We start from the raw sequence: 21,502 nt of genomic DNA, 5'->3' as shown, positions 1-21,502 counted from the left end.
CTTTTGTATTTGTAACCTATTTTTTTGTATTGCACATGGAGCTTTTCTCCCTGGACCTCCACCGAAAATGGGCACATCTTGGCCCAGTGGATTTCCCCAGTAATCAAACTGAAAATAAGTAAATAAATAAATCATCAGTAGGGTTGGTGGGCTTCCAGCCACCCCTCTGCTTTAGCATTTCCAAGACATCTGCAAATGAGATATCCTCTGAGGGGGACCGTGGGGACTTTTCTGACTCATCCAAGTCAGTGTCTGAGGTGACAGATTCCTGCGGGAAGTCTAGGTGCTTCCTCTCGCATATTTTCTTCCTGGGAACCTCATCAGTGGCAGCTTCTGGGGAGGTCTCGGAAAAGCAGGGTCCGCCCAGTGAGGCTTCCTGAGGCTCGGGGTTTCATAGGTTGGTACTAGGCTATCGGCCCTATGGCCTATACAAGCCTAGCCATAACAATTCCGTGGCTATTTCTTCCCACACTATTTACTTCCCTTGACCCCTGTCTAGCAGGGTGACTGACGTAATCCCTAGGGTAAATTTCCTTTCTCCCATCCAATCATCAAGGTTCCTTTTGAAGAGGGCCAAACAGGTGCTCTGCTTGACATGTATGGGCAGTCTATTCCAGAGTCTGGGGAGTCTCTGGGTCAGGAACCTATCCCACCAGCATGTTTTGTTTATTGTGATGACAAGGTTTAGATCCCTGCAGCATGTGGCTCTGAGGGATTGCGATTTCTTTAAGTGTAGCATGTCCAACAGCTCTGGGTTTAACATGGCCTTGTATGTTAAGCAGAGATCGCCTTGAAGTACACGATATGCGACAGAGTATAGCTGGAGTTTTTTAAGATGGTCAGTATTGGGCATCTGCTTTAGGCCTGTGATTCTCTTAGTGAGGTATTTCTGCGGCCTTTCCAGTTGTTGCAGATGTCTTGAGAGGTCCATGCCAAATGGGGCATTGTATTCTATAATGGGTCTAATGAGGGATGAGTACAGTGGGACAATGACCTCCTTTTTTCTGGATAAAAAGCCCTTAGTGACAAGGTGTGCCACATAGAAGGATTTCCTGACTGTTGTGGCGATGTCTCTACGCTTCAAATGAATCTCTGACATGGAAGTAGACACATGCGCTTTAGGGGATGAGGTAGTTGGTCCTGAAGCTGTGGATGTCCTGGGGGACATGACTCTCCTCATGGCATCAAATGCACCCCTGCTCCGATGCAAAGGACCCCCTGGATCCATAAAAGCAGATGATTCCCTTGGCACTGGAACAGTGGACTTCAATTCAGAGATAGGAGCCGAACTCATCCGCTCCAAAGCCCCAAGAGTTAAAGTCGGAGCCGAAATATCGGTCTGACTGTCCTCCCTGGACCTGACCGGCGGGTGTTGGCTCCTAGACCCCTCGACATGCACCAAGGAAGTCTGAGTAGTCAGCACTGATGGCACTGGAAAAGGCATTGGTTCCTAAGGCTCCACAATCATCAGCTCCAATTCCCCCGGCTCCGAAGTACCGGTTTGGAGGAGAAAAAAAATTAGATGGAGGAACAGCTGTCGGCTCCAAAGCCACTTGAGTAGGAACCAATAAAAATTTGGCAAACACCGGTGCATGTAACAACGTCTGCCCCACACGATCCACATCCAAATCAGATAGACTTATTGAGGATGGAAATGAATGAATAAATGATGCCACCTATTGATTGGTGACTTCAACACTGTGGAGACCGGTTCCAGGACTGGGGATCAGCTCCGAAAAGTTACGACACTCTGCTTCAAAAGCTGTGGAGCAGATGTCGATAATTCTTTTGGTGGCGTCAGAGCCAAAATTCTATGTTCTGAGGATGTCGATTTCGATGACTTGGTAGATTTTGGAGACTTTGATGTTCTATCATGATCACTCAAAGATTCTTGAAAAGAGGATTTTAATAACCCTCTGTCAATCAACTTTCTCTTTCTTTCCTGTAGAATGTGGCTACTGAAAGAATGGCAGATGGAGCAGCTCTCTTGTAAGTGCAAAGCACCCAAAGTGTAAACACAGTTAACGTGATGATCAGTCATAGATATTTTCTGTCCACACTTTGGGCATTTTTTGAACTCAGATTTGGGTTGTTTTTCCTTCTCTTGGTCAACCATAAGTAACTGTCTATTGCAAATATAAATGAACACATGAAAAAATTTGTTTAAATTACCACTATGAATATCTCAAAGAGAAACTATGTTCCACACACATACAACTATTCAAATGTGAACTTTCAAACAGTAACTAGCCCCTAAATTAAAACGGGCTCTACAATTGTAAGTAAACATTTAACTACTAAAGTTTCTAATAAAACACTCCTCTAACGTTTTAAATCTAAAAGCACACCAGAATGTGGGAAGGGAGATTAAAAATTGCCGAATAAAATGACACACAAAGGAACTATAGAAAAGCTTTGAAAAATAGCTAACAAACTAGTTCTACAAATCCTATAAATGCTTCTAAATGGAAAGGAAACTTAATAAGCTATAATTAAAAGTCTTTTAAGAGAAAATTTCTTAAAGAAAAAAAGTCTACTGGCCCAAGTTTTGAAGTATCCTCCGATCTGTTGCAGCAGCAAACTAGATCTGAGATAACACAAGGTGCATCATGGGATAAGGACTTGGCCTCGAGCTTTGTAGTTGGCAGACTCGGAGCAGAGGATTGGCTCCGAACCCATCTGTAAGAATGAACGGATGAACGGCGAGATAGAACAACTTCACATCTCAAATTTAACTATCTCCTGGAAACTTTAATAAATAAGGGAAATAATATTGTTTTTGTAACACCACATGGGAATTCTATGTCCACAGTATTAGGTGCCACTCTAAATGAAAGAAAGAAGCAATTAGTACTCGTGAAGATTCAGTTACAAATTAAATAGTGGCAAAATCTGTCTGTTGACAAAGTACTCTATGAACCACCTTGCAACCTGTAAACATATTGTTCTACATGCACTTAACCTTCACCTATTACATTCAATGGGAGATACCACTGTGTAAAAGCAAAAACAATTCACGTGGCGAGTGCTAAAGATATCATCCATCAAGTATTGTACTTCACTCAACTGCCTTACCTCCATGTCAATAAAGCAGAAAGAAAGTACTACAAGCACCATAGTGCGAGTTGTTTACGTTAATCGAACACTTATCTCTACTACACACCATGCAAGAAAAGATGCTCACCACAGGACTGCTGTGCCCTGAACTGCACCATGATGAAGAAAAGCTGTGCTCAGATGGCTGTAGATGTGCAAATAAAAACAGAAATAAAGTTAGAAAATTATTCTTTCACTATAAGGCTATGTGGAAGATGTAGTTGCAAAGGCTAAGAAGTTAATGAAAGTAGTCTTATAACACTTACAATATGCAAACTATAGGAGCTGTATAGTCCATCATCACACAATGAAACCTAGGATTACAAAAACAAAAAAAACAATCTTTTGGAAAATGATACATCACATTTAAAAGCCAATGTAGTACCGTGAAATGACAATTTTTCATCCACTTCTCTGTAAAACATCTAATTTCTTTGCCAATATGTCAGACTTTAGGTCCTTTGTCTCACTTTGTGGTGGGGGAGCTAGACTCAACAGCTATGAGGTCATCACACTGAAGTGGAGTCTACACATCTTTTATTGTACTTTCCTTACATCCCTAATTTCAGCTGCATGAGAAGCATGTAATGCACAAAAACACACTTCTGAGAGTCAGTGCATACATTTGTGCATGACAAACAACGCCCTGGTCTCAACAAGATAATGTTCCTTATGAAGGATTCTATATCCTTCTGGCAAAGCAACTCAACTTCCAGCAATCTCCATTCTACCTGGATCGTGAATGTTCTGTTGCAGTTTGGCAGCTGACCACCACATGAATATCAATATTTTATGTTCCTCTCTCCTTTGCCTTGCAGCTCTCCTATCAGATCGATAGATTGTCTTTTACGCATTCCAAGAATACTAAAAGTTTTCATCAGTTCTGACCAATGTACAATGTTTTCCTAAGAGGATAACAAACTATCAGCTAACCTCTTGCAAAATATCTGCAGTGAATATAAGCCCTCATGTCTAACACAAAATAAGCACCTTAAGCAAAGGAATAAATACACCAATACCCACAGATAAAAGTCCTTAAAAGACAGAGGAGTGCTGCAAAACATCACATATTCTGAAATTATTTTTTTTTTCAAATGAGTTGGAACAACTCTTCTGTATTAAACCAAATATTTTTAGTGATGTTCTACTTCAATCTATGTGTAGGACAGTGACTCATAGGTCAAACAATTCATTCCATTGCAGTTTTTTTCTCAAGTATATTCCAGTTGTTCTCAAGACCTCTACCCACTACAATAAAGACTATCCTAGTTAATCTATTCATCCTGCTGCTCTCCCACCACCTCTAGCAGTGCACACAATACATCAAAAATGGCAAACCCAGAAAATGATCAATATGATGACCACCACTGTTTAAGTAAAAAATGCAGTAATAAGTGCTCTACTTGAGATATACGTATTATGTAGAATCACAATCTTTCCACAACTGCAAATTGAGCTACAAGACTATGTTCCCAGAACAAACTAAAAAATGCAAAAAACATGAAAAAAAGCAACACAGAAATATTCCAACACAGGTCACTATAAGTGCATGAAATAAAGTTTTTTTTCCTTTTGTTCTTGATGAAACGCTTGTTACTTTCACTTCAGGGCTTTCCACATCTCTAAAAGATTTTCATAAAAGACCCTAGGTGGAAGAAGCTCTGAGCTGGATATAGCAAGCTGGATAGACAGGGCTCCACTTAAATAAAGGTAATATTGGAGCTCTTTCAGAAAAACTTCAGTGTAATATTGGGGGGGGGGGCACTGGAATGCAACTTCAATGAGATGCAAGTCAGAATGTCAGAAACTTTAGCTTAATGATTTAGTGGGGAATGAGGCAGACACAAAGAACATGGAAATAGGCACTAGAATGCAACTTTAAGCAAAACATAAAACTATGGAATCAAAATTTGAATATCAACAACTGCAAAAGAACTGAAGCACAAAACCTGGAGCAGAAAATTTTTTTTTCTCACTCCCAGAATTCAACTAGTGTTGAAGGCACTATTCTATGCAGAACTTTACCAGTAAAGCACAGTTTTACAACTAAACTTACCAGAATAGTAGATGTCTGAATGATCACTGCTGCAGTAGTCTAAGATACATGGGTTATATCCTGCCAAGGATTTAACAACCAGCCAGCTTCAAAGGCTTAAGCTAACTAAAAGACAAGTATGGAAGCAAAGCCCTTCAGAACTTTCCTGTCAAAAGGGAGGAGGCTGAGCCCTGGAAAGAAAGCTAGGAACAATGTCCACACCTTTGCAAAAAATAACACCAAAAAACAAGAGGGGTGGTGGGAGGGAGCAGGTACTGTTAAGGTAAGTTCAACCTACACACCTGTACTATTTTCTTCATATTGATCACTCCTACACTAGCCTTAGCTATATGGGTAAATTACTATATCCAACTACATTTGGGAAGCTGAAGCAGAGTTTAGGATCCCCTAAAGAATGGTCTAGCAAATTCTGATCTGGACTTATGAAAGAAATCAAGCTTATACTGCTCTGTAGATGCATATACAGGGGAGCGAGTAGTAGCTTCTAGAATATTTCTAGAATCCAATGCTTTTCAAAAAGCCATAAATGAAGGCAAGGTCTTGGCAGAGTGATCCTTAACCCTGCCTGGAATAGATATGGTATGGTGAGTACAGCAAAAGTGAATAAGTTTTAGGACATCTTTTGAAGAGAGTCTGTTTTGACGCAGGTTGCCCCTTGTTGATACAAAATGATCAATTGATCAGAATATCTGAAATATGTAGTTCTGTCAAAATAGTACTTGAGTTGTCTGACATCCAAGGTATGGAGGACCCTCTCTCCCTAATTTTTAAGTTCAGGAAAGAAAAAGTACAGTTGTGTAATAACTTACAACAGTAGATCTTCTACTGATCTTCTACTGATCACTGTTGTATTCCTGACAAATGGGTTGTCAATACTGAAGTCTAGTCAGGGTGCCAAAGCTTCACCTTCCTTAGGTCGTATGTTCATCACATGACCTCAGCTCGTATGTATTAGGGCATAAAGATGAATGTACAAGCACGGATCCTTAAAGCAGAAGAGGCCTGAACACTACTGACAAAGGAGATTGGTCAGCCAGGAGGGTGTAGCTTGAATTGGTAAGAAAACCTCCCCCGTACCCATGTAAGTGAGCAAAGGAGGAGAGACAACTGAAGATGGAGGTGAGATAGAGAAGAGGGGACAGAGGGTAGGATGGAATACTTCAACAGTTATCAGTGGGATCTACTGTTATGGTGACTTCTTACACAACTGCAATATGTCTTGAATAAAATTACTTTTGCAGTATTCCTGATAAATGGGCGATTCCCAGAGCTAAAAGAGGAGGCAAGGGTGGTTGGCCATTGAGAAGAGGAGTTGTCCAGTAGTCCAGAGAGGTATGACCAAGCAAATGCTGCCCTGGACCTGGAGAAGGCATGAATTTTGCATTGTTTGATAAAAGTGTGTACAGAGGACCAAGTAGACACCTCCAAAACAGCCAGAATCTATTCCTTTGTAGAAAGACACTAATGAACGACTGCCCTAGTAGAATGTGCTTTAGGGCAGGAAGGCAGGTCTTGCCATAGAGTGAGCAGCAGAAATAGATAGCATTTGAAATCCAGGTTATAATAGTTGGGTAAAAGCTTATAGGACATAAGATGCATAAAAACTGGTCAATCTTTCTGAAGGCTTTAGTTTTGTTCAGGTAAAACAGAAGCTGCCTGTGAATGTCTAAGAATGCAAGATCCTTTCTCTCCAGTTCTGGGACTGGAAAGAAGGTGGGAAGATGAATAGCCTAACTGAGAGAGAGCTCATTCACTACCTTAGGCATGAAGGATGGGTTAGCCCTGACAGCCACTATGTGAAAAATAAGAAAGGGGAATGGCCATGAGAGCTTTTAGCACAGAAATTCTCCTGTCAGAGGTGAGGGACCAGTGGAGGATGGTTTTCCAAGTAAAGAATTTTAAAGAAGCAGAAGTAGCTGTCTCAAAGGGAGGCACAGAAAGCTTTTCAAACACAAAATTAAGATCCCAAGGGAGGAAGAGATGTGTTTCCTTGGGGGGAGGGGTTAAGATACAGAAATTCTCTGAGGAAAAGCTTGACCTCTAGCCTAGCCATAAGTGGGTGGCTAAGGAGACCACCAGCACTGATGAAAGACAAATTAACTTTTATGAAAGAATAGGCTAAGCCTTGAGCAAAGAGGTTCGCAGAGGTATTGCAGAACCATAGGGACTTGTGCTAAGAGTGGATCCCGACTCTGTTTGCAGCATGAGAAAGAAAATCACTTCCACTGTGCACTGTAAGATTTTATAGTAGTGGGTCTCGTAGCCTCTTGTATAACCTCTTCATAGAAAAGATGTCTTTGAGGGAATAAAATCCTATTATCCATACTGTCAAGTTGAGAGATGAAAGATTCAGGTAGAGCAGCAATCCATTCTTCTGATTTGTCAGGTCCAATGACATCTATAACTTTCAAACAAAAAATCTTAAGGTAAAAAGGAAGGTTCCTCACAGAGGCACCTCTATGGATAAAACGAATGAAGCAAAGGTACCAATGATCAAACAGTGAACAGTCCAATTGATGCACAACCTGCCCTTGGGCTGGAGTCGATAAGTCTGGTGTTTCATGCTTGTATGTCAATCTTTATACACCAATGCATATGAACTAAGGCCATATGATGGGCATACAACCTAAGGAAGGTAAAGCTTTGGTAGGCCTGCACGATATCAGTGGTGAAAACCCATTTGACAGGAATACTGGAAAAGTAATTTCAGTCAGGACATGGGGGAGATAGATAGTTTGGCTTAAAGTAAACCCTGATAACACTTCATGCACAATAGGATTAGTTCTCTAAGAAACTCTGCCCCTATGGAAAATGATAGGGGTGACTCTCCATAAGAGCTTGCAAGTCTGATATCCTTATTGCAGATGGCAGAGCAATCAGTAAAACAGTTTTCCATATTAAGAACCCCAACTCAGCCAAATTAGCATGTCGAAATGGAGCAAGATTTAGCTTTACTAACACAAAATTAAGATCCCAAGGAGGGGCCACTGGTTTTCTTGGAGGACTCTTATGCAAAAGCCCTTTCAAAAACATTTTGTCATGAAAGAGGGCCACCCATGGGCAGACATGCTGAAATGGCTGATAAATGAAATCTGCACCAACAATAAGAAAGGCCATAGAATAGCAATGAACGCAAATATTGTAATATCAGAGAACTAAGCCCAGAATGGGTGCTAGTTATGTTGCTGGCATGAATTACAAAACCTTTTCCATTTGATAATTTAAGACTTTCTAGAGGCAGATTTTCTTGCCTCCCCTCCATTAGTATCTGCTGCACATCCTCAGTTAACAGCTGCCTAAAAGGAATTAAGACACTATCATCGAGGCAGTCCATTGAATTTGAATGATATTGGGGTGCAACAAACACCATTGTTCTTGGGCAAGTAGATCCAGTCTGTGAGGAAGCTTGTGGTAATTGCCCCTGGCCTTTTCCAAACAAAGGAAGAACCACAGTTGCCTGGGCCAGAAGGCAGTCACTACAATGATCTCAGGGGACTCCTCCTACATCTCTAGAAGTGCCCTGGTTATTTAGTGGAAAGCGTAGGAAAGCATAAAGGAATATTCCAAAGAAGAAAAAGAAACGGCATCCATCTTCCAGGCCTTCTTGCATAGGGTCCTGGAACAGAATCGTGCCAGTCGAAATTTCAGAGAGGAGGCAAAGAGGTGTACTTGAGAAGCTCCCCACATATGGATCAAATCTTGGAAAAAAAAAACCCTGATCTAGTTCCCATTTGCGGGTATCTGTCCTGGTCTTCCTCTGCTTCTCTACCACACAATTTTGCTCTGACAGAATGTAGGCTGCCTGCAGAGTGAGCTTGTGCTGTGAAGCTATATCCCAAGCTATCATGGCTAGTCTAGAAAGGAGTGCAACCTATTTCCCTTCACTTATTCATGTACCACCACATCTCTATGGTATCATCTGTCAAGGCATTTATCAGGGCAAACAACTCCTTCATATTTATGTGCTTGCATCTGTCTTTGGCATCCCATACCCCCTGCACTTTTATCCTCCTAAAACTGCTACTCAAGTAAAGTCTGAGGCATCTGTGGAGACCGACTCCTTTGGAGCAGGGAAGGAGACTGGAATAACTGAATTTAGGGTTATCTCCACCAAATGATTTCTCTTCTGACAAACCCCAGCACTGGGATTTGAAAAGACAAAGACATTTCAGATACCGCTGTATCATCCTTGTGCAGTCTTGCCAAGAGTATGCGGAGGATCACAGATATCAGGAGATCCCAAAATCCTGGTGCACTCCATTACAGTGATTGAAATCTGAGTGGAAAACCACACACATAGACCAAGATATACCTCTTATTTTTTTCAGTACAAGAAAAGCACTTTGAGCTGAGGTGTTTTTCTAATCTCCCAGTAACACAATCTTGTGAAGGATTCAAAGAAAGACTTTTGAATGTTCTGCTGCAATCCCAGATATTTCTTACCCAAAAGAAAGATGACACTGAAAAAGACTATGCAAAGATAAGCAAGTAGTCTAAATATGTAAAAATGTGGATACCCTGTAGCCTGCAAACAGCTGTAACTGGAATTAGACTCTTCGTGAACACAGTTGGTGCAGTGGATAGTCCAAAGGGTAAGGCAGAAAACTGATTATGTGATCCAGACATACAACACCTTAAACATCTTAAGTCTGGATAAATAGGGAGGTGACTAGCATTTAGGTCTAGTGTTACCAGGAAGCGTGTAAAAAGAACAGGTAACTGGTTGTGACGTCACATCATTCTGAATTTGGGCACTATCACAATCAGGTTTAGGAAAGAAAGATCCAGAGCTGGTCCAAGAGCATTTTCTTTCTTTGAAACTAGGAACATCTATGAATAACCTTTGTCCACCTGGAAAGGAGGAACTGGGAAGGAGGAACTGGTACTATCAGTCCTTGGAACAGCTTGGGATGAAGCAGCAGTGGAAACAACAGAGTCTGGATTTAGAGGATGAGGAATGACCCCCCCACCCCATGATAAGAACATATTTCCTCCCACTGCCATCTGTAAACTTAATGAATTATTTTCAGAATTCATTTGTCTGAAACTGTTGCCAAAGAGTAAAAATGGAGATTCAGACCTTCTGGAAGCAAAAAGGGCCAGAGGTGGGAGGAAAGCGCAAGGACTCTTGAATAGTCATTCATTCAGACTTGGGCCTGTCCTTCATTTTGGGAGGTTTGAGTATTCTTTCTGGAATGCCCTTGCCATTTCTTCTTAAACATCGGTCTACCTGCTTCTGCTTTTTGACCAAACTGGATGAAGATATAGAAAACTCCTTGGAAAATGTCCAAACACTAAATCCAAGGGCAAATTTAAAATCTCATTTTATCATCTGGGAGACTCTGAAAATGCAGCCCTACAAACCTCCTCAAAACAGTGCCAGTGGCCATTGGAATAAGAATTATACACACATACAGAGTAAACAGAGTAGTGACCTGTGCAACAGAAGAAATGAAAAAGAAGTTGTGTCTTACCAGAATGTTCCATCTGTGTTGTAGATCTTTGTTCATTCATTAAAAATAGGACCTGCATTCCATCCTCGGAACCGATATGGCCATTTCCAAGATCGCGCCAGGCAAAAACTCTCAGTTAAGACCTACCCATAATTCCCCTCTCCTAGTTACTCCAGACTGAGTTTGCCCACCCCTAGATAATAGATGTAGTAACAGAACAAATACTAGAAGGCTCTGTCTGAGCAAATACCCTAACCAGGAGTTCTTAAAGTCCACCTGGAGTCCAGGTAGGGGGAAGAAGGGCGAGAAGTAATAAATGAACAAAGATCTACAACACAGATGGAACATTATGGTAAGACATAACTTCTTTATCTGATGTTGTAAACCTTTGTTTATTCATTACAAATAGGACTGAGTCCCCAGCTACTTGAGTCCTGGATGGCCCTAAGGAAGGATATTCCTGAGCACCATAGAACCAAAAGATGCTCGTCCCCTGGAGATCAAATCCAGTTTGTAATGAGAGATAAAGGTATGAGGTCTTGCCCAAGTGGCTGCTGTGCAGATATCATCCAAAGAGGCTCTGGAATGAAATGTACAAAAGTAACCACACATCGGGTAGAACGAGCCTTTATTCTCGAAGGTAAGGATAGCTTATTCTGTTGGTAGATAAAGGTAATGACGTTTCTAAGCCAGGAGGATAAAGTCACTTTGGAAACAGGTTTACCCAATCTGGGTCCTGCAAAGGCCACAAACAACTGATTTGTTTTCCTGAAAGATTTGGTCCTGTCCAAATAACAATGAAGCTGCCGATGCACATCAAGGGTGTGCAAAAGGTACTCCCCTCTATTAGAATGCTGAGGGAAGAAAACCGGCAGGTCAATAGATTGGTTAATGGAAAAGCCAGAAATGACCTTGGGCAAGAAAGAAGGGTTAGTACGAAGGGACACCCTATCCGTGTGGAAGATCAATTAAGGTCTCTTGACACTCAAGGCCTGCAGTTCAGATACTCTTCTCGCTGAAGTAAGTGCTATTAGAAGTAAGTTTTTCCATGACAAAAACTTTAAATCACATGAATCAAAGAGCTTGAAAGGAGAACCTGTGAGAAACTGAAGTACCAAAGTCAAGTCCTAGGGTTCTAAGGGAAGCTTGACTGAATGTTTAACGTAATACTCCTTTCAAAAAGGTCTTGCATAGGCGGTGCGACACTAACTGAAGAATTATCAAGACAATTATGAAAAGTGGTGATAGCTGCTAAATGTACAGTAATCGTCGATGCTGAGGCTCCTGCATGTAAGAGTAGCCCGGTATTGTAGGATCTTTTGAATAGGCATAGAGAAAGGGTCTAAGTTCTGATATTTGGCCCAAATAGAGAACCTAGCCAATTTACTAGAATAAACTCTCCTGGTTGAAGGTTTGTGTGAAGCCATAAGAATTTCACGAACAGGAGATGGGATGTCAGGCAGCCTGGCAATCAATGGAAATGGAGGAACCAAGCTGTGAACTTGAGACTGTGCAGGTTCAGATGTATCAGTCCCTGAGGATGAGATAACAGGTCTTGGAAATAATCCAGGCTCCACGGGCTGTGAATCAGATGAGGCCATAGAAACGGAAACCAGACTTGACGGGGCCAGTAGGGGGCAATGAGGATCACTTTGCTTCTCAACCTCTGAGCTTTCTGGAGAAATTTTGGAATGAGGGAAAATGGGGGAAAGGCATACAGAAGACCCCGGGGGCCAATTGTGCATTAGAGCATCCCTCGGTGGTTCCCTTTGAGGGGGGATCAGGGCAAAGTAGCTTCTGCATTTGTAATTTAGGGGGGAAGCAAGGCTTGCCCCAGCGTTGGAAGATCTGATCTGCTGTTACAGGGTTGAGGGACCACTCATGAGGCATCAGGATGTTCCTGCTCAGGTTGTCCGCAATAAGACTGGAACTCCCGAGAATGTGCATTGCTATAAAGAAGCGGTTGGAAGCTATCACCCAGTGCCAAATCCTCATGGCTTCCCCACACAGGTGGTAAGTCATGGTTCCGCCTTGCTTGTTGATATACCAGACGACTGACATGTTGTCTGACTGAATTGCAATGGTCCCAGAGGGTAGGGATGCATGGAACGCTTGCAACGCTAAGAGAACTGCCCTCAGTTCCAGGACATTTATGTGCAAACTGGCCTCCATGGCGGACCAGGTGCCTTGGACAGCCTTTGCCTGGAAATACCCCCCACCCTAACATGGAAGTGTCAGTGGTCACCGTGGCTGTGGGCTGGGGAAGACAGAATGGTCGACACCAAAGATTCGTTTTTTGGTTCATCCACCATAACATTTCTTCCTTGCAATGGTTTGTGAGACGTATTATGTGGGTGAGTTAGCAACGACCACTGTGCAGAAAGGAGCCACTGTAGGATTCTCATGTGCAGTCTCGCCAGTGGTACTCACGTAATGGCAGCCGCCATGGAGCCTATGAGTTCCAGTACAAGACGTGCTGGTACATAGGTCTGAGGAAGATGGTCTTGGACTTGGTGTCTTATTTTCGAAAGCCTGTGAGGGGGGGAGAGAAGCTTGACAGGATGTTGTGTCGAAGACCGCTCCAACAGATTCCAGTGTCTTCATTAGGGACATTTGAGATTTGTCCTTGTTGATTGAAATCCCCAAGCGGAGAGCGAGACCTTGAGTGCAAGAGAGGTTGCGGACTAGGAGATTCTTGGTTGGAGCGGTAAGGAGCCAATCATCTAGATAGGGAAACACCTCGAATCCGTGTAGTCGAAGATGAGCTACCACAACTGCCATACGTTTGGTGAACACTCAGGAGGCTGTCGAGAGACCGAATGGCAGTGTCCTGAACTGGTACTGATTGGCCCCCAGCAGGAAGCGGAAAAACCTCTGGGAGTGGTAATTCATCTTTATGTGGTAGTACTAGTACATGTCCTGGAGGTCTATAGAGCACATCTAGTTGTCCCTCCCTAGGAAGGGAATAATGGACTGTACAGTGACCATCCGGAATTTTTGAGGTTTGATAAATTTGTTCAGTAGACTGAGATCCAGGATTGGTCTCCAGTCCCCCGTCTTTTTTGGCACTAAAAAGAACCTTGAGTAAAACCCAGATCCTGTCTGGTCTGGTGAGACTGGTTGGATGACTTTTCCTTAGCAGCTTTTCTATTTCTAAGGCTGCTAATTCCCTCTGATTGGGTGGTACATTGGGGATTCGTTTGACAGGTCTGGGAGTTAAATCGAATGGTATTTGGTAGCCTCTGGATATTATTCTCTGCACCCTAACATCGGCAGTAATAAGATGCTAGGTTGGTAGATGCAGAGAAAAACGATCCATGACTGCTTCCAGAGGAAAGCAATCAGGCCACTGCTCAGGAGCACTGGCAGGGTCTGCCGGAAAAAGAATCTGTAGTACCCTGGTTACATGGACCCCCTCTACCCTGAAAGGGGCATCTTCCATATGAGTTAACCCCCTCTGCCCCAGGGGGATTGTTCACCCTGAGTGTCAGGAAAAGATCCTTGGGATTTCTTGAACCACATTTTTCCTCCCTTCTGGTTCCTGGAGTAGGACCTCTGGAGGATGGAAAAGCATATGCCCAGAGCAGACAAGGTCTTTCAGTCTTTCTCACTACATGCAAATTTGTCTCGTACGTCGAGTCCAAAAAGTGCAGATTCATCGACAAGTGCATTGATGAAAGAAGATTTAAAGGGGTCTGCAAAGTCACACAACCACATTCAAGCATTACGTCTCATGACAATGCCTGATGCGGAAGCTCCAGATGCTCCCTCAGTAGTGTGAGATATCAAATGCATAGAAGAGTTTGAGATGGATTCAAGGGTAGCTAGCTGCGAGGCGGCAGTATCACGCACCTCATCAGGCAGTACCCCCACCAAAGAGGAAGACATTTTGGAGATTAAGCCTCTTTGGAGGCGAGTAAAGTGTGTCAGATAGTTCAGCAACCAAATAGAGAAGGTCGCTGAAGCATAGGTCCACTTCCCTAGTCTATCCATGGTCCAGGACACCTTGTTTGGAGGATGGACAGTGGAACTATCTTCTGCCAGTTCCCTCTTGGTGGCCACCGCCACGACCGTAGAATCAACTGTCAACTGCTTGGACCAGTGGGGCTGGTCTTCAGGTGTAGATAAAATTTTGTCTGGCCTCAGAGTGACAGGTTCTACATTGTCCGGGGCCTTCCAGGCACACTGCACAAAGGAGTTTAATAAGGTCATCTGCCAGTGGAGTCACCCAGGAAGTAGATGTCCGGGCACGGAAGCCCTGCAAGAACACAGATTCCTCAGAAGGGGGGTTAGAGGACTTCCAGGCTCCCTGCTGCTTGAGGATTTCGAGAATGTCTCCGAATGAGATGTCGTCCATGGGAGACTGTGGTGACCCTTCCCCCTCATCATAATCAAATGTCTTCGGTGATGGATTCCTCCGGGGAATCAAGGTGCTTCCTCTTGCACCATTTCTTCCGGGGTGGCTCCCCCAGCGGGATCTTCTGAGGAAGACTCTGAAGAAGGGGTTCCCTTCAAAGAAGGTTCTTGTGACTCCCGTGCCCAGGGTCCCAAAACAGAGGGTTGAGAGAGGTACATGCTGGGGGGGGGGGTTCTGATACTAATGTCACTGTTGCTGTGAGCCTTCGGAGTGAAGGACTCTCTCCACCACCCAGACACAGCAGGTCCACCCAAGGAGGGATGGAAGCCTAGAACCGGGAGGGACAACCTCAGAACCGGGGTCACACCCTGCCCTGAGGAGCCCACCTTCAGGTGAGGAGCTCCAAGAGAATTGGAAGCAGCCAGAGCCATGGACATAGACAGCGCCAGCAAAATAATAGGCGCCGGGCTAGGTACCAAGGTATGGAAGGGCCAAGCACTGCTCTGAGAGAGTATTGGCTTCACTGGAGCCGATGCAGCAAGGGTCAACTGTGCCGAGAGGGGAAACACTGCTGTCGGAGCAGAGACAGTATGCACCAGAGTGGACAAAATCTTCTAATCCTGGTTAAACATTAGGATCTGCTTAATAACTTCCATTTTTTATAAATTCTAATACTTCTGCTGAGAAACTGTAATTTCATTCTGTTCCCATTTAAATAATGTTTTCATTTTGGAAACTGTCTCAGAAAAAAGATAGGTAAATCTTGGGGGGGGCAGAAAAATTCAAATTCTTCAGAATCAAACTGATCTGCCCGAGAAGGATTAATAGATGAAATCTTCTCCAAACCAATTGCCGGATCTTCAGAATGAGAATATTTGTCAAAAGGAGTTTAAAAAAACAAACTCAGTGAGAAATCAGACTTTACTAAGAAGGGCTTTATTTAAGCCTTTAATTTTTTAAAGTCTAACAAGTAGACATTTGCCTAGTTGTGAGGTTCAGCAACAAGTGTGCCTTCCTCTGAGACAGACAAGTGTTTCTCCCTTGCTCACAGAGGACAATCCAGAAGCCATATAATCCCCACCCCTTTAGTGGCCTCCCAAGGAGTTACACTAGAGGGACCCAGGGAAAAGATGTGTGGTCTGCGGAACCAGATATGACCACAGAAGAGTCACTCATCAGTGGCTGAGGAAGGGAAGAAGTCTGCTTAACTTGCAAAGGTTCAATGGAATATTTATTCTTCTTGTGCATGATGGCAAATGGGACCAAAGAGACTGTAGCCTCTCCATGTTTAGCCAAGGAAGGAGAGTGAATCAAGGGTAGTAGAGCCTGACAGAGTCTGCAAACATCCCGATAGAGAAAAACTCAGAGTACAGAAAAAATATACAGTGAAATCTCCAAAAACATTTGTACAAGTCCTTATTAAAAAAAGTAAACAATTCTGTAAAAATCACTTGAGAAAAAACTTTAACAGGTTTTCTTAAAACAAATTTAATGAAAAAAAACCCCACTTCTGACAAACATCTCTTTTAACAGCCCATTAAAAAATACTACCTAGATAAAAGAAAGTTTTGTCAAGAAATACCGTTGTATTAATAAAGATTTGTGAAAGTTTTTTTCTAGGTGGGTAATTATCTGCCTAGCAATGAAGAAGCGCCAGTTGACCATCGATCCTCTGAAGCTTGCAAGAGGCAAGCACTTCAAAGGCACACATGGGATATTAAACCTTATATACTATAGTTAGAGTTTATAACCTGACACATTAATTTTCAAGTCTATTTATCTATAAAATGCTTTTCAACAGTTTTAAGTTTACATGCCATTAAGTGCATTGTCAAAATTATAAAAAACTGCTGACAGGAATTTCTTTTAAGGATAACTAGCGTATAGTAATACAGACAGCAAGCATTACTAATAAAACTCACTTGCCTCTGTTCAAGATAAAATTTAGACTGAATAGTACAGTCTGTTGCCAAGTCAGCTTTTGCAGAGCTAGCTTGAAATGACAGATTTTACTGTTAATAATGTAATGGAGACGCTGTTTTGAAAATATGTTCTTCAATGCAGCAGCCTCAAGTTTTAAGTTCAAGCTGCAGACTGTCCGCCCTAATAAGGACTGTTACAGAGACTACTGTCCAGCCAAAGAACAAGTGGGAATCGAGCCTGCATTTAACGTCAGACATTTGCTAAACTGACCACGCCCCCCAGGGAGACAATTCCACAGTGTGGTTGCTCTGACATAGACTCTAGCCTTGACCTTAAGTTTTATTGATGTTCTTGTGGAGACAGATTGTTATGCATGTAAAAGGAGTCATCAGTGCAGTAAAATCAAGCTGGCATCCGTAATCCCACAGTGGAATCTGTTTAAAGCTTTATTTAAATTCCCCAGATAAATCTGTAGTACAGATAAAACAGATTCACTGATTTTAATAACATCACTTAGTACTTTCATACTATTGACCTTTCTGGGGAATATATACAGAGTATCTTACTTTATAACAAAAGCCATCAAATAAATAGACAATGACACACTATCAAGATATTTTAAACTGATAATATCTGAAGACCTTGAATAAATGGTACACAAAAATTAGATTCATAGCACCATAAGTTATTACTTTTAAGATATACTGCACAAGAGTGTCAACTAGAAGGTCCTTGGAAAATGAGATACCCAAGTCTTTGAAACAGTCAGCTGCATTGACTACACTAAACTGCATGCATATGCAGATCTGTGTTAACAATATGAAGGTCATAGAGCTGAAAATATATTAACTACGGATCAACGAAAGTGACCAAAGTGCTCCCTTGATGTTATTGGCAAATATGGCAGAATGACAAACGATTAACACACAAGTATAACAAATAAGGTCACCTAAACAGATTTCACGCAGGATTGATGGCGTAAATGAGGTTATTTCTAAACTTGGGCAACAAATACAAATGCTACTGCGCAGACTCCACTTCATTTAACATAGATGATCTACTTTTTGTTATAAAATAAAACAATTATCCATTGAGGTGCCTTCTGTTTCCCTTTCCACAGCCAAAAAAAAAACCACACACAGCCAATCTTCATATTCTTAATCTACTAAGAAAAGCAGACAGCATTCTCCCCCTTGGCATCCCAGACAGCATAATACTCTTGTTTAAGTGTTAAGTCAAATCCAACAACAGGATTTTTTTTTTAAACTTTGGTAAGCAAGCACTCTACTTCCTGTCTCTTAAGTTACTCACACCTTCGAATTTGGGCAACATGCAAGATAATACTACAAAATGGTCATATTTTAGGAGATTTCATTATTAAGTATGTCTGTAGTTGCTTGCAATGTGAACATTAGCAAAGTTTCAGGAAAGGTAAGGATCCAGTTAAAAGGGAAAAAAACAGTTCAGACTTTACATTAAAAAAGCGGCGGAATTTTACTTAACTTGAATTTCTATTGCAACTGCTGTCCCTTTTCCTATTCATGTTCTACACATCTTTTTCACTGTGCACTCATGTTATAGTCTCTACTCCCTGCCAAATCAGCAAGATACAAACTATTTGATTAAACTGTCCTTAAGAAAATGGCATGCCATAACAGCACTGTTAAATTTTCTGCAAGAAACAACATCTAGGAGCACATGCTTCATGGTTCATCATCAGACAACCTTCAACACAGTGAGTATCCCACCACCACTCCAAATTCACCACAAACACCTACTATCGTGCTTTGTTTTCAACAACATAAGAACTCATATTACACACACAAAAACAGGCAAAAAAAATAGAAGTCATCCCACTGTGTAGTCCACAATGAAAACATCTTTAGAAAATGCAAAACATGCAAGTTTCTTCTAATAACAAACAGCATAAAATACATGTGGGCTCAAACAATTAACCAATCGCTCTTTAAAAAGAAGCTACAATATATGCAAGCCCGCTCATGCAAATGGGTACAAACCAAGCTGGTGCTTCGAATTAAACCGGTGTCTGCACTAGAACTCTACAAAAGTTATAAAAAAAAAAAACAAAAAACAGCACTTTTACAATTCAAATACAAATTCTAAGGCAGTATCCAGAACAGTTTCCAAGCATGCATTTCACATACTGATCCTGAATTTCTTATCTGTTCAGAGGCTCACTACAGAAAGATGAAGACTGCACGCAAAGAAAAAAACTTATTCACAAACATATCAATCAATTAAAAGAGCATTTATAACATTCAAGCTTCCTGTAGTTAAAAACCATGGAGTTTCTTCATCTGTATGAAATGCAACTGAAAAAAACAATTATTTTTAATGGTTAACATGAAATGAACTGTTCTGTGTTAGTAAGTCTGTTCATCTAAATTCATCCTGGTGATGTTACAGATCAACACTATAAAGGTTTTCATTAAAAAGTACTATTTTCTGCTTAACATTCCAACAAAGAATCAATTTACCTGTATGAGCTTCACATCTCTGACCTCTTGAAGTATAAATGAAGTTTATAAATGCTTAACGCTACCTCAGAAATGACTTTTTTTTTTTTTTTTTTGCAAAATATATTTCAGGGTTCACTACTAAAATGTCAGCACTCATCACAAGTGCAAACACACTGACATTTCAGGAGAAGAGCTCTTCTCTTTTCAACTTAACTTTTTTTTATGGGGGTCAAGCAACTTTGTTTAAAACCTCGAGGAAAACTTACAAAGAATATAAAAAAATAAGTTATGTACTTACCATAACATTCCATCTGTGTTGTCCATTTTCATTCCTCCTCGACTGATGGTTTTGGATCCGACTCTGCCACTGTAACAGCCTGTGGCAACCTTGAACTCGAGCTTCTCCCTTACCCAGAATGCACCACCCCATTACCTCAAATCCTGCTTGCGGATTATAGCAGAAGACGAACACTTTATTAATATAGAAAAAAAATTAAGCAGAACTATATCAGATAATGGAGCACAAAGATATATCTGGACTCAAAGGCAAGGTAAAGACACAAGACTGGCTCTATCCACTTGCACTTCAGACAACCTTAGAAGGGGGTTGGTGGGTAGGAAGTCGAGCAGGAGGAATGAAAATGGACAACACGTGGAATGTTATAGTACTTAACTTCTTTATCTGATGATGTCAAGTTTCATTCCATCTTCGAATGATGGGACAGAGTCTCCTGGACTATAATCCCAGGGTGGGCTTGAAGAATATTCTTGAGCACCAAGAAGCCAAATGATGCTCTACTTCTAGAAACTAAGTCTAGCTTCTATTGACATATGAAGGTGTGAGGTGAAGTCCAAGCTGCTGCTGTACAAATATCATTCATGGACACTCTTGACTGAATGAAAGGCTGAGGAAGCTGCGATCAATCTTGTAGAATGAGCATGCAATTGCTTAGTTAAGGGCAAATTAAATTTATCGTAAATGAAAGAAATGCAATTAATGAGCCATCTGGCTAGGGGAAACTCTTGACAGTGGCTTGCCCAATTTCTTTTGCACAAAATAAATGAATAACTGATCTGATTTTCTGAAGTCCTTTCTTCTGTGCAAGTAGAAACATAATTGCCTATGCCTAGTGAATGCAACAAATATTCACCTTTGTATAATTTGGGAAGAAAACTGGAAGGCTGACAGATTAGTTAATGTCAGATTCTGATACATCTTCAGGAAAAAGGATACATAAGTTTGAAATATAACTATCTTTAAGAAAAATTAGGTATAGAGACTTCATCGATAAAGCCAGAATTTCTGAAATGCATCTGGTCGAAGTAATGGCCGCCAAAAATAAAGTCTTCCAAGACAGAAATTTGAGACTGTAAGTACTTGCAGGTTCAAAGAGCGGAAAAAAGTACAGTTGTGTACACTTACCATAAATGTAGATGTTCGAGTGCATTCGCTGTTGCAGTCATTACATTCGGGTAACCTGCTGGCAGGTTGCCCACAGTCGGCCTGATTAACAAAGTCTTGGGTCCTGTGTTGCTTGCTGTCCCTTCTTCCATGACGTCAGGTCGTCAGGGGTATAAAACATGCAGCAGACACCATTACATCAGTTTTTCTTGCCCCAGATATCAGGTGCCCCCCCAAATGGGGAGCAAATCAAATTAGAAACATAAAAAATATACCTCCAATCCCAAAAGCAAATACACCAAAAGGGCTTTTAAGCATAGTGAAAGAAAGTAGAGGTATAGCCAAAGAAAAATAGGGGGCTGGAGGGAGGGTAACCAGGACTGCAACAGTGAATACACTCGAACATCTACATTTATGGTAAGTGTACACAACTGTATTATGTTCTTCATGTTTTACTGTTGCAGTCATTACATTTGGGTACGTTCCCAAAGCAATGGTTGGGTGGAGGGAATTATACAGCATTAGGACCAGCTATAAGGCCATGCAAGACAGCAGTGGCAAAGCCAGCTCTGGATTTAGAGAAAAGTGGTAAATGGTAATGTTTGGTGAACGTATGAACTGAGCTCCAGGCAGCCGCTTCTAGAATGTCCCTGGTAGGAATGGAAAGGCTGCAGAAGTAGATGCAGCCCTGCTGGAATGTGATCTGATCCCCTGGGGGATAGTTTTTCCATGGTG

General features: G+C 41.7%; 1 long non-coding RNA gene across 1 annotated transcript; it reads right to left on the bottom strand.

Moving 5' to 3' along the window:
- Positions 1 to 3,181: 3,181 nt before the first annotated feature.
- On the bottom strand, positions 3,182 to 18,949 carry LOC122805324. Its single transcript, XR_006365352.1, has 3 exons — positions 18,904 to 18,949; positions 3,363 to 3,410; positions 3,182 to 3,241 (listed from the first exon to the last, which is right to left on the bottom strand). It is a non-coding gene; the product is annotated as an uncharacterized LOC122805324 (long non-coding RNA).
- Positions 18,950 to 21,502: the final 2,553 nt, after the last annotated feature.

Source organism: Protopterus annectens, chromosome 6.part1 (assembly GCF_019279795.1).
Source record: "Protopterus annectens isolate FY-2018-M chromosome 6.part1, PAN1.0, whole genome shotgun sequence".
In the NCBI taxonomy this organism is placed as follows: Eukaryota; Metazoa; Chordata; order Ceratodontiformes; family Protopteridae; genus Protopterus; species Protopterus annectens.
This window is presented reverse-complemented; position numbering and strand designations above follow the sequence as displayed.